The 12,685-nt window shown below is 33.3% G+C and overlaps 1 protein-coding gene and 1 pseudogene across 3 annotated transcripts in view; one reads left to right on the top strand and one right to left on the bottom strand.

Moving 5' to 3' along the window:
- The window catches only part of CADM2 (cell adhesion molecule 2), a 1,068,777-nt gene that overhangs the window by 1,011,258 nt on the left and 44,834 nt on the right, over positions 1–12,685 (bottom strand). The gene's annotated exons all lie outside the window — the stretch shown is intronic.
- Positions 3,141–4,006, top strand: LOC109503393 (annotated as a pseudogene).

The raw sequence follows: 12,685 nt of genomic DNA, 5'->3' as shown, positions 1-12,685 counted from the left end.
TCAGGTATATTATTTAAAAAAACAAAAACAAAAACCTGTTTCTCTGAATGCTCCATCTCACTCTTTGTCGAGTCTCATTTACTGCCCCATCTTCATGATGGACACAGTCCTTGAGCTTGCCTCTTCACTCTATAGTGCCCTTCCACTCACGTCTTACCTGTTTATATTCCTACTTACCCTAATTTTACCTCTATTCAAAACTGATCTTTGGTTCTAGTTCCAAGTTTTTCTTGAAACACAGATTGACAGGTGTTTACTTGTGTTTAAAATGTGCAAAGGAGGGTCTACTGAATCCTACATCTGTTGGGCTAAAATTCAACCTCATAATTACATCCCATAAGCCAACTCTTCTCTTTATTTCCCTTTCTTCCAATTGTTTAGACATGTTCAGAATATATGTATATATAGATTTGTTTATTTATTTATTTATTTATTTATTTATTTATTTAAAAATGCATTTATTCATGTAATTAGTGTCTCCACATATTTCTCACTTCAACTTCCTTCTTCCCATTCTCACTGGGAACATGCTAAGTTAGGCCCTCATTGTACTATATTTGTAAGAGCAAATCTGCTCTGCTCACAGTTACTTTATATCCTTCTGGACTTCTTTCTTTGACTAATGAATTTTCCTATTATAATTCATTCAGATATATGCTCCTAGATTAATAGAAGCACATATCTGCTCTAGCCTCTTTTGTTCAAAATTGATCTCCATGTCCTCCCAAAGTAAGGTTTAACTTTTCAAACTAGTGTTTATTTTTTTAAATTTTTTTTAATGTTTATTTATTTTTGAGAGAGAGAGTGCAAGCAGGGGAGAGGCAGAGAGAGAGAGAGGGAGACACAGAATCCGAAGCAGGTTCCAGGCTCCGAGCTGTCAGCACAGAGCCCGACGTGGGGCTTGAACTCACAAACCATGAGATCCTGACCTGAGCCGAAGTCTGCCACTTAACTGACTGAGCCACCCAGGCTCCCCTCAAACTAGTGTTTAAAATGATTCCCAATACTGTCAGAAGTTCCTTTATAATCATATCCCACCTTTTTGGTAAGTTTCAGTCAAGCAAGACAATTATGCATTCCCCAAATATGCTCTAGACCTTTCCACTCCTGCTAGGTCTACAACCTCCATCTGGGAAACACCATTCTAGTTCATTCCTTTGAAAACCTTAATCATCCTGTAAGATGTAACTCAAAGGAGTTTTAATGCATAACTTTTTTCTATCCTTGCCAAAGGCTATTTGAAAACCTTCTTCCTTGAATAAAGCATTTATTTTGTACTTATTTCCCTTATGATCTGTACATTAGTTCAATCAAACAATGGAAACTTCCTGTGAATTTGTCTTTCCCTAAGAAGTTAAAACTTTCTTGTGGACAGGCATTATAATAATTGTCTTTGTATTCCTCAAGTGCTTAGCATAATATCTTACTCTTTAAAAAAGTTTCATTTATACAGAAGAGCATCAAAGTAAGATACTATTTTAGAAATAATTGGAATGCCAAAGTGTCTAAATATATATTCTTGAGAGTATATATGGGGCTGATTGGGATGCAGTTAAAACTTGCATGAAGTTAGATAATCAAAAAGCAAACTCACCCTGAGGAAGCATAGTAAGTAGGTAAGTTTTCAGCTGGTGAAAAAATAAGGAAATAAAATCTTGGTAAATTATAACTTGTCAACTTAGTTTTCAACAGTGCCATGGATTTCTAATGCACAGTTAAATCACAGAACCTAACTCCAGGGATACCTGGGTAGCTCAGTTGGTTAGGCATCCAACTCTTGATTTTGGCTCAGGTCATGATCCCATGGTTTGGGAGATTGAGCCCCACAGCAGGCTCTGTGCTGACAGTGCAGAACCTGCTGGGGATCCTCTCTCTCTCTCCCTCTCTCTCTGCCCCTCCCCAGCTCATACTCTCTCTCTCTCTCTCTCTCAAAAATAAATAAGTAAATATTAAAAAATTAAACTAATTCCAAATATTTTTTTCTGGTTTAAGTAAGACAATACAAAGCTACACAAAACTCTCTCTCTCTCTCTCTCTCTCTCTCTCTATATATATATATATATATATATATATATATATATATATATGCATGTATATACAGTGTAATATAAAGATGTAATGCCTTGATGAAAGACTTTTAAAAAATAAAGGAAGTACTATATTATCAAACTGTAAAACCTTCTCTATGAAAAATTATAGAAGATGATTTTGTGCTTCTAAGAAGTAAGCATACAAAGAAATAAATATGCTAAGCAGGTTCCAAAATGGCTCCCCTAGTGATTCCTATCTTCTAGTATTCACATCTTTATGTAGACATTTCCAAATTGTACCAGAGTTGTTCGGTGTGACTAGTAGTATGTAGCTGAAGTGACAGTATGTCATTTCCTAGATTAAGTTATAAAAGACAATGGCTTCCATCTCAGATATGCTCATTCTTTTTTGCCTCTCACTCTGGGAGAAGCAATCTCCTATGTTGTAAGCAGTCCTGAGTAAGGTCTTCATGAGTAGGAATTGAAGCTTCCCGCCAAACACCAGTGAGGATATTTAGGCCTATGACAAACTGAAGCCTGCCATCAACCATGTGAATAAGCTTGGAAGCACTGTTTGAGCCTTGAGATGACTGTAGCCTCTGCAATCTTGTGAGAAACCCTGAGCCAAACCAACCAGCCAAACTACACCCAGACCACTAACCCTCAGGTACTATGTGAGAAAATAAATATTGGAGGATACTTTGTTATGAAGCACAGAATGCATAGATTCACAGAAATTTTGCCATTAAGCCTATTTAAAATAAAAGTAATAATGTACATCTTAAAATGATTTTGTTGACTACAAATTTAATTTACTACCTTAATGAAATATCCTCAAAATAAACATTTACATTATACAAATTTAGCCTTTATTTAATAAAAACAATTATAACCCCTTACTTCTAAAGATTTGACTTCTTGGCTCTCATAAAACCTTAACAATTGTGGGTTATTTTTCTTTTCCTTGAATATAAAATGTTTTGAGGCTGCATCTGGCTCCTGCTCTCACAGCCACTGAAGTAAACTGAAGTCCATAGAGAAGGCGCTGGGGCAAGTGAGATGCCAGACAGGCACTCGATGACTCTGCCTCTCTGAGGAAAATAATTAAACATGGGCAAAGGAAATCCTAAGAAGCCAAAAGGCAAAATGTCATCATACACATTCTTTGTGCAAACTTTCCAGGAAGAGCACCCAGATGTTTCAGTCAACTTCTCCGAGTTTTCGAAGGAGTGCTCGGAGAGCTGAAAGACCATGTCTGCTCAAGAGAAAGGAAACTTTGAAGACATGGCAAAGGCAGACAAGGCCCATTATGAAAGAGGATATGAAAACATATCCCACCTAAAGGGGAAACAAAAAACAGAAGTCCTAAGATCCTAATGCACCCAATGTACTCCTTTGGCCTTTTTCTTGTTTTCTTCTGCATAACGCCCCAAAATCAAAGGAGGACGTTCTGGCTTCTCCATTGGTGATGTTGCAAAGAAAATGGGAGAGATGTGGAATAACTCTGCCACAGATGACAAGCAGCCTCACAAAGAAGGCTGCTGAGCTGAAGGAAAAATACGAAAAGGGTATTGCTGCATTTGGAGCTGAAGGAAAGCCTGATGCAGCAAAAAAAAGAGTTGTCAAGGTTGAAAAAAAAAAAAACAAGGAAAAGAAAGGAGAAAAAGTAGGAAGATGAAGATGATGAATAAGTTGGTTCTAGCTCAGTTCTTTTTTCTTGTCCATAAAGCATTTAACCCCCTGTAACCAACACGTTCCTATTAAAGAAAAAAATTGAAATGTAAGCCTGTGTAAGATTTATTTTTAAACTGTAAGGTATCTTTTTTTTTGTATAGTTAGCACACTACCAAATGTGACTTTAGATAGCCCTGTCCTGGTGATATTTTCAGTAGCCACTAACCCTGCCTGGAACAGTGTGGGGGGTGGAAACTGGCATGGAAATTTACACAGGCTCATGTTGGTGCATAGCACGAATTAGTTGTATATCGGGATAGTAGTGTTTTCATATTCAGTTGTCTTTGAGGCAGCTCACAGGAAATAATTGGTGTTCTGTTAACTGAATACCACCCTGCAATGGCAACAACAAAAAAAGTTGCAGCTGTTATGCTGATATTCTGAATGCTTTTAACTAAATACAATTTTTCTATTAGTGAAAAATAAATAAAATGTTTTAAGGATTTGGCTCTATTTACTCTAGTGTTTCTCAAAATAAGGATTCTAGGTAAGTTTCAATGTCTAAGTGAAGATCAGAAATACAGAATTTTCAATAGCTCTTTAGGCATAACAGTAGTGAGCCACAGGTCATATGAAGATAAAATAGATTCTTCTTCCCAGATTCCTTTCTTGTGTTTTCTTAAACTCAGTTTTTAGATTTGCTACAGGCCAAAGACAGACCGTAAGTTTTTCTTCTCCATGATTCTATGAATCTTGTTATTTATTTTTCTTTCCAGCACTGTTACAGGAATCCTCACAGTGGGTCAGATCATAGAATTTTAAAAAGTCATTTATTAATAAATGTTTATATAAATCAACATTATGATATATCCATCACTATGCCAAAGCTTTATCTTAAAAATGCTTAGAAAATTAAAAACCACTTTTAATTTAATTTTACCTTAATTTTAATCTTTAAAATCTTGTAGTTTTGCTAGTAAAATATAAATGTATAGTATATATCAAAGAAATCAATCTTGGTATATTTTCTCTCCTGCAGCAATGCAGATAATTGGCTTCATCAATCTAAATGATGCTATAATACTAGGATTTGATTAATGTCAATATGAGATACTTTACAATTTGTATATATAAAAATAAATTTTAACTAAATTCATTATATGCAATATTGTTTCACGTTTATAAATATAGAATACCTTCTTTAGAAAAAAGACAAATTTTTGTATTATTTTTATATTTTATGTAAATGCATATAAAATATTTAAATGGCTGAAAGTGAAAATCAAGTGAATCTTTAAGTATTGTAGAATGTTTCATGTGATCACCTAATTTATTTTAAATAAACATAAGTCTCTTGCATGTTGTAAAAAATATATAAAGATATACATATAAATATTTAATATATATACACATATATGTATATATAAATATTTATAATATACAATAATATATAATATATAAATATTTATAAATATGAATATTTAATATATATACATATATACATATGCATTTAAATTTCACATATGCTCTTTTGTATTGTGAATAATGAAAATTTTAGGCAGCTGAAAAAATTAATTGATGATAATAACGATTTTAGAAATAAATGCTAAACCATATTAGGTAAAAAAAAGCCTTGCAAAGAGTTAAACACTGAGTAAAGAAACTAGAAAAGCCTTCATGTTTACTACAGGAAATATACCATTAATGTTGTCGGAGCCCAAGTACAGATTAACCACCATCATTTCTAAACGTTGACTATAACAAAGATAGATGTAACAATGTCTTCATGCTTTGCATACAAACTACGCATAATTAAGTCATGGCTGAAAAATGATTTTTGCTTTTCTCCCGTTAAAAGATAAAGAAAAACATACTCTTCGCCATTATATGTCAATGGCTAAACTTGTCTTTTTAGTAGAGTTTAAGACAAGAGTCAAATCAATAATTTAATCTTTTACAGCTGAATATACTCTACATGTAAACAGTATTTCCACTCAAAACAACAAGCATGTGATGGGCTTCCATACATTTAAAATTCTCTGCGCTCCTTCTCTGATAGAAGATTACTAAATTCTACTTAATCTTTGGAGAACAAAAATAATGCTTATTTTTGTCTGTTTGTTTTTTGTATATCTTACTTCCAAAATACATTACTACATTCTGCAACAGACTACATGGAATTCATATGTTCATTATTGTTTTAGGTTATATAATTATTTCTGATGCTATATGTGATTTCACACTCAAGAACCTTAATCTTATCCATAATTAATTCTGAAGTTTGTGCCATAAAATCTTCCATCAAAATCTTACATCAAAATCTTCCATCAAAATCCTTTCTGTAAGCGAACGATAGATGGAACCTTACCTCAATAATTTAAAAATATACTATTTGAATAAAACATCCTGCTAACTGGTGCAGGGAACAAAGAGATAAATAGACGTATACAACCTTATGAACTACAATGACACATGAATCAAATAGATTGGTAACTATACAAATTGCAGGTCAGAATAGTAATGCCAAAAGTGGCATAAGCAGTGTGATTTTGGAAAATTGAAGATGAAAAATGTTTCAGGAAGCTTACAAGAAAATCCCCAACATTTTTGCAATGTCCATAATAATATGAATTAGCTAGTATATTTAGGAAGGAAGAAATTATCAACTATTTAAAACACGTACGGCAGTCTTTAAATTCTGCCACAGGAAGGGAAAAACAAAAATAAGTCAAAGTCAACCCTAAGCAAGGAGACTTTCAGGTATATAAAGATTTTTTTTTCTTTTTATCCTCGAGGCAAATTTAATACCAAGAATTGATAGCATTCTAAGTGCTTGGAATCAGGAGGTACATTATTTTACTTCACCTTCACTGTCAGTAATAGAATCATGGAATATTAGTGGTAGAAGTACTCTTATAACTTAACATAATTTGAGGTGGCTTCAGTTCTTCTGTTCATTTCATAGTGCGGACACCTGTGTATAATAAAATGCAGAAGGTTGGGATTCCTGGATTATGCATTCTATTTACTGTATCAAGCATCCTGTTAAGTTTCCATTTTCTTGTTGTTTTATTAGGTTAGTTTAACCTCATTTTTGTGCTACCTTCATATGTTTTGTAACCTATATTCTTTTATACGTAAATTTTAGTAAATTTACAACTCTCATGTGATAATATATTGGGATGTTGGGCTGTTTCAACAAATTCTACTCATTATTCAACTTTCACTAATACCTAAAACTCCTTAGTGATCTTTACATTTTAAAGAAAGTTTTCAATTATTTTCTTCAAAATCCCTGTTGGGACACCTTCTATTTACCAACATGATGAGGGGTTCTCATAAGAAAAATGAAACTCTAAGTTAGTTTTCTTTTGTTAAGGGTCAACAACTCATTCTATGACTTTTGGAGGGTTGAGATAATGAATATAGTATCTTTTAATGTTGTTTATCTGATAATGAATTTTATACTTAAATTAGAATAAGATATTACCAAGGCCTGAGAATTGGTATTTAAATAAGTGATGGGTATTAAGGAGTGCACTTGTTGTGATGACCACTGCGTGTTGTATATAAGTGTTGAATTTCTACACCTGAAACTAATATTACACTTTAGGTCAACTAACAGGAATTTTAAATATAAACTAAAAAATGAAATAAATGATGTGATTGGAATCAATATCATCTGGCCTTGTCTTCTTGTTTTACACATGAAGATCAGAGTGGTTAAGTGAATTACCCAAAGCTACACATTTAGGTAGTTATAATTCTGGAATTACAACATTGGACTTCTGACTTCCTCTTGAACTATGACTTCAGTAGTTCCCCCATTCAGATAAAATCTATCTTCCACTCAGATGGCATCACTCACAGATAATTATTATATATTGCTCTCTAGTAATCTTTTGAAGCCACTTCCATCTCTAGTTGTCTGAGTTGGGGAGGGATTAAAAATATCAGACTAGAGAAGACCTATATACTGGAAGAAATGACAAACCTTAGGAGAGAAAGTTTAGGCCCACTTATTCTCAAGCTCTCTGTGCAGTCTATAATCTGAGTTAAATGTTTGTGACATCTACTTTGATTCAGTCATGCAGATACACTAGAAATGTTTATACAAGCAATGGAAGCTACAACTATGGGCATCCCAACAATAAATTTCACCAACTTCATATTATCTTTTCCCCTAATCATGGTTACTACCTTCCTTGCTCCTTTCTTTGCTACCCTTTATCTGAAATGCAGACTAAAATTATCATTTGCTGTACCTCATTCAGGTTCATCTCCACTCTACAAGTACAGAGATGGAAAATGTGAGCCTAAGCCTACTTTTCTTGGTACCTTAAAAAAATGACATATGTACAAGGATGTAAGACACTTTCTGTATATTAAAAAATATGCTTTAATTGTCTTTAGTTCTTTGTTTCCCTTTTCAACTTTTGAAGTCAATTAATTATTTCTCTTTTTGTTATTATGTATGTCCTCTTTTTTCTTTTCCCTTTGATTTCTACATCTGTCTCTTCTCTGCCGCTACTTACCTATAGTTTTTTGTTGTTGTTTCTTTTTCTCATCGATATAATGAAAACTACGCTTTCAACACTTCCCAGTGAAGTTTAAAACCTTGTCAGGCAATAAGACTAAGAATAATTAGGCCCAGTATGCAGCTGAGTAAGAAGCATCCTTATAATTAGAACCAAATATGGAAAGTTAAATGTAAAATAGAAGATAATTCAACATCCAACCGAAAATTGAATGAGTGTATTGTGATCATGGTATCAGATGAGACCATATGTGACTGCGAATAAAGTGGATATGCTCGGATATGCTTTTCTTTCACATCTAAATTTTCAAAATAAAATAAAAAAATCATATATATATAATTTTATAATAAATATAAGAAGTAATAGAAACATTCACACATGAATAATTTTGGTAGGAACTAGCTATGTGGTCTCTTATCTCATTACATCATTTGAAAATTAACAGATAAATTTTGAAATTGGTACCCTCTGCACACATACTTTGTATGCACTAATGACAGCATCTTAGTTACCTGAACCAGCTGATCTCAGAGACATGGATTCTTGCTAGATTCATTCCTTTCAGACAGCTATATAGAAATATTTATCCATTCTGAAATCTCCTGGAATATCCAACCCTACTTTCAAATTCACAGAAATTCTGCATTTCCATTAGCTCGTGTGACAAAGCCAGCTAGACGAGTGACTGCCATCATGCCCTTCCATTTCCAGTTCTTACCACAAGTGTTTTCCTAACACAGAGCTGTCATATCACTCACTTGCTTTTAACAGTATTGATGGCGAGTCAATAAACACCAAATTTGTTAGCATTGCATGAGACACCAACAAAATGGCCAGCTTCACTTCTAGCTGCACATGCTAAGTTCGGTCATATTTAGGAATTTTATGGTATTTTTTGAGTTTGTATTCAGGGCTTTACACTTGCTGCTATTTATTTTCTCTAACTAGCTAATTCTACACATTATTTTTGTATGTCACATTCTGTGTAAAGCATTCCCTCAGAGAGATTTAAACTCTACATCCTTTAAACACTTCCATTCTACTACTATCACATTCAAATTAATAAATTTCCTTATATGTTCCTATATATTGTTAATGAATTTTGGACATTGGCCCATATATGGCCCTCTGTTTTTGTAAATAAAGTTTTGTATTATCTTAGTTGTACACATTTGTTTACATATTATCTATGGATGCTTTTGTACAAAAGTGGAGATATTGAATAGCTGCCACAGAAACTATAATATATAATAGAATCCTAAAACATTCACTATCTGTTCCTGTTCAGGAAAAGCTTACTGACCGCTGCACTAGATTTGGACATTCTTAAATAAGATATACTGTGCCACACACTAATCTTTCTGTATTCATAAGCTTTCAAAGCACCTGAGTAGGGGATACAAATATTGTTAAATGAATGGGTTTTTCTTGATCTTTTCCCATATTTCTTAGTATTTTATTTATAGCTCCTCTCACAAAAGAGGTATTGTCATGAAGAAATTGAATGATTCTAGTATTCCAATGTAGAGTTAGCACTAATTACATGCACAATAAATATGTGGAAATAATTAATTTGATTAAACTTGCAAATCTAAGCAACATGTTATTGGACACTAGAATACTTCATGGGATACTTGATGCAAGGACGTATGATGGCCAAGATGCAGTAAGAGAAATCAGGTTGCTAATTTCAGAAACACTAGGGGACGTGCATATTTAAACAGAGGAGACAAAGTGAAATCATGGCATGGGTGACTTCCTTTTTATATTTTATCTTTTTAATATTTTTAGTATTATAACAGGTTTTTTACAATTATTAAACATCCTCAAAACTAACTTTGAAATGTAGTGGAGAAGATAAGATTAAGTATCTCAGTGTACACATATTAGCGTGGCACTCAGTAAATATTATTTTTATCCTCCACAAAGGTTAATTGAACCAGGGATAACCAAATCAGGCATGTATTTCCATCCTTGACCATGTTCCTGGCATTTATTATGAAGACACATCCAGAGATCTAAGTATAGGAATTGCCTTTTAAAAACTTAGACTTCAAGAAATTTCATTTTTTCTCCAAACTAGAATAAGTCATATATTTAATTGCAATGCAAAGAAAAACATTTCCTACCTTACCTTATGTACTTTTTCACATACCACTAGAAAGAAACTAAAGAAATAAGAAACTCTTTTTTCTCCAGGTTTGCAGACATTCTGTCTGACAGTGAATGTGATCTAAGGTTGTGTGGCTCAAAAGCCAATGTAGTTGCCAAAGTGCTTTCCCCACTGGGCACACACAAAATATGCTCTTTGATTATAATCTTCATCCCTCTTTTCAAGACTTGTTTCTGTTCATAACTCTTTGGGCCTTAGAGTCAATTCAAGTTTGTTTTTAAGCAAAGAATATTCCTTAAAGCTGCAAGCAAGGTTGATCTGCTGGCTGCTTCGATGTCACAGTTTTCCAGCTATGCCACATTGTTTGCATGTGTGTTTCAGTAAAGTCTTAAAAGCATTTCTTTTCCTGTGATTGTTTGCAATTACTTCTGCTGGCCATATATCTATACATAGTAGTAGGAGAGCATTCTCTTTGGTATGTATTAAATGAGCTGCAATTAAAATTAATATTAGACTCCTACTCAGTTAAAAATCCCAGAAGAAAAGATTTAATGGTAAAATCATAATTGTATTCCATTTTAAGTTGAAAAATTTAAAAAAAATGTTGCTAAACCACTCAGAGTTTGTATTTGAAAAATAGAACCTACAATTCCATTAAGAAACAGGAATATAACAGTAGCATCCACAACAAAGACCTAATCCAAATCAGTTCAATGAATGTCAGACATGTATATACTTTTTAAAAAAACTACCATATTTAAAAAAAATACATATTTTATTTAAGAAAAACTAATATATATATATATATATATATATATATATATATATATATATTTAAACTACATATTTTATTAAAATTTAGAACCATCTGCTTTTTGGTAAAATAACTCATGTTATGTATGCCATCTCTGGAATTCACATTCATAGACAATGCTACTGGTTCATCATCATGAATGCATAAAATGCTGTTATTCTAATTGCCTAAGTGGATTTGTCCTGTGTTATCTCCATCTGATTTGCTCTTCTTGTCTGTGACCCATGGTATGACTAATTACATAAAAAAAGAGAACAAAGGGAAAAAATTCCCAGTTTATGTAATAAAGTGAAAGGTCTACTCTGTCCATTGAATGTACTGAAGTTAAAGTATTGTGGTTTTAATTCTATTAGCCATGATCCAAGAGGCAAACTACAGCCAGGGACCCATCTGCCTCTTTTTGTAAATAAAGTTTTATTGGAACACAGCCACATCCATTCATTTACATTTGTCTGTGGCTGCTTTCCAGCTACAACAGCAGTGTTGAGTAGCTTCAACAGAGACTGTAAGGCCAGGAAGCCTAAATATTTACTAAAAGCCTTTAAAAAGTTTTCCAACTGCTTCTCTAGAGTATTAGAATCTGAGATAGTGGTCTCAAATCAGGAGTTCTGCAATGTTTTATTACCAAGAGCACTCAAACTGAGAAGTAAGTGTAATCCAGATATTTATTCCAGGGGCTATAAATTTACTGCTGACATGAAATAATTAGCAGGACATAGGCTGATATGTTTTTTGACCTTCTGACCAGAGCCCTCATCTGCTCACTGGCCACCTCAACTTGGACATACCAAGTTACCAAGTTCTTTTACTTGTCCCAGACATTACTCTTAACCATCCTCTAGTCAGCACTCCAAATTGCTTCCAGGGAAAGATTTAAAAAACAAAATTGACCACATGCGCCTTAGAATTACTTAAAATCTGTAAGCACCACTTCACATTCTTTGAAATAAAATCAAGCCGCTTACAATGGCTTAAGATCCATGAAATGGATCAAATCCTGGATCAAACTAATTGATAAACTGGCTACCTGAAATTTGTTTCTTGCTTCATGGCCTTCAAATAGTTGCCCATTTGCTCAACCTTGGCCCTGCTAAAGATGACTCATTCAAAGCACCAGCTGAGAAAAGGTCCTTAATTTACCTTGATGCCTTATCTAGATTATGCATTTCACATTTAGTCTTAATGTGTTTATCCTTATCATGGCAGTATGACTTTACATTGGAATTGCTCTGTTTATTTTTCTCAATGACTTATTTAAGGATAAGTTTCTTGAGGACAGAACCTTATTATATTGAATGAACAAAGAGTACTGAGTCTGCTCTGGTGAGACATAACAGCCTAGCAGAAAATAATTCTAGAAAGGATGTGTACAATGAGAAAAGGCTCTTTGTGTGATATGTACGTTAATTACCAAAAGAATCTTTGCTTCCCTTCCTTCCTCTACAGCCAGAACTCTAAATACCTTGGACAATTTTTTGAAAAAAAAAATGTTTTTTTGGATAAAGAACAATGACCA

This window comes from Felis catus, chromosome C2 (genome assembly GCF_018350175.1).
Source record: "Felis catus isolate Fca126 chromosome C2, F.catus_Fca126_mat1.0, whole genome shotgun sequence".
Lineage (NCBI taxonomy): Eukaryota > Metazoa > Chordata > Mammalia > Carnivora > Felidae > Felis > Felis catus.
Note: the sequence above shows the minus strand (reverse complement) of the source record. Positions and strands in the feature narration are given on the sequence as shown.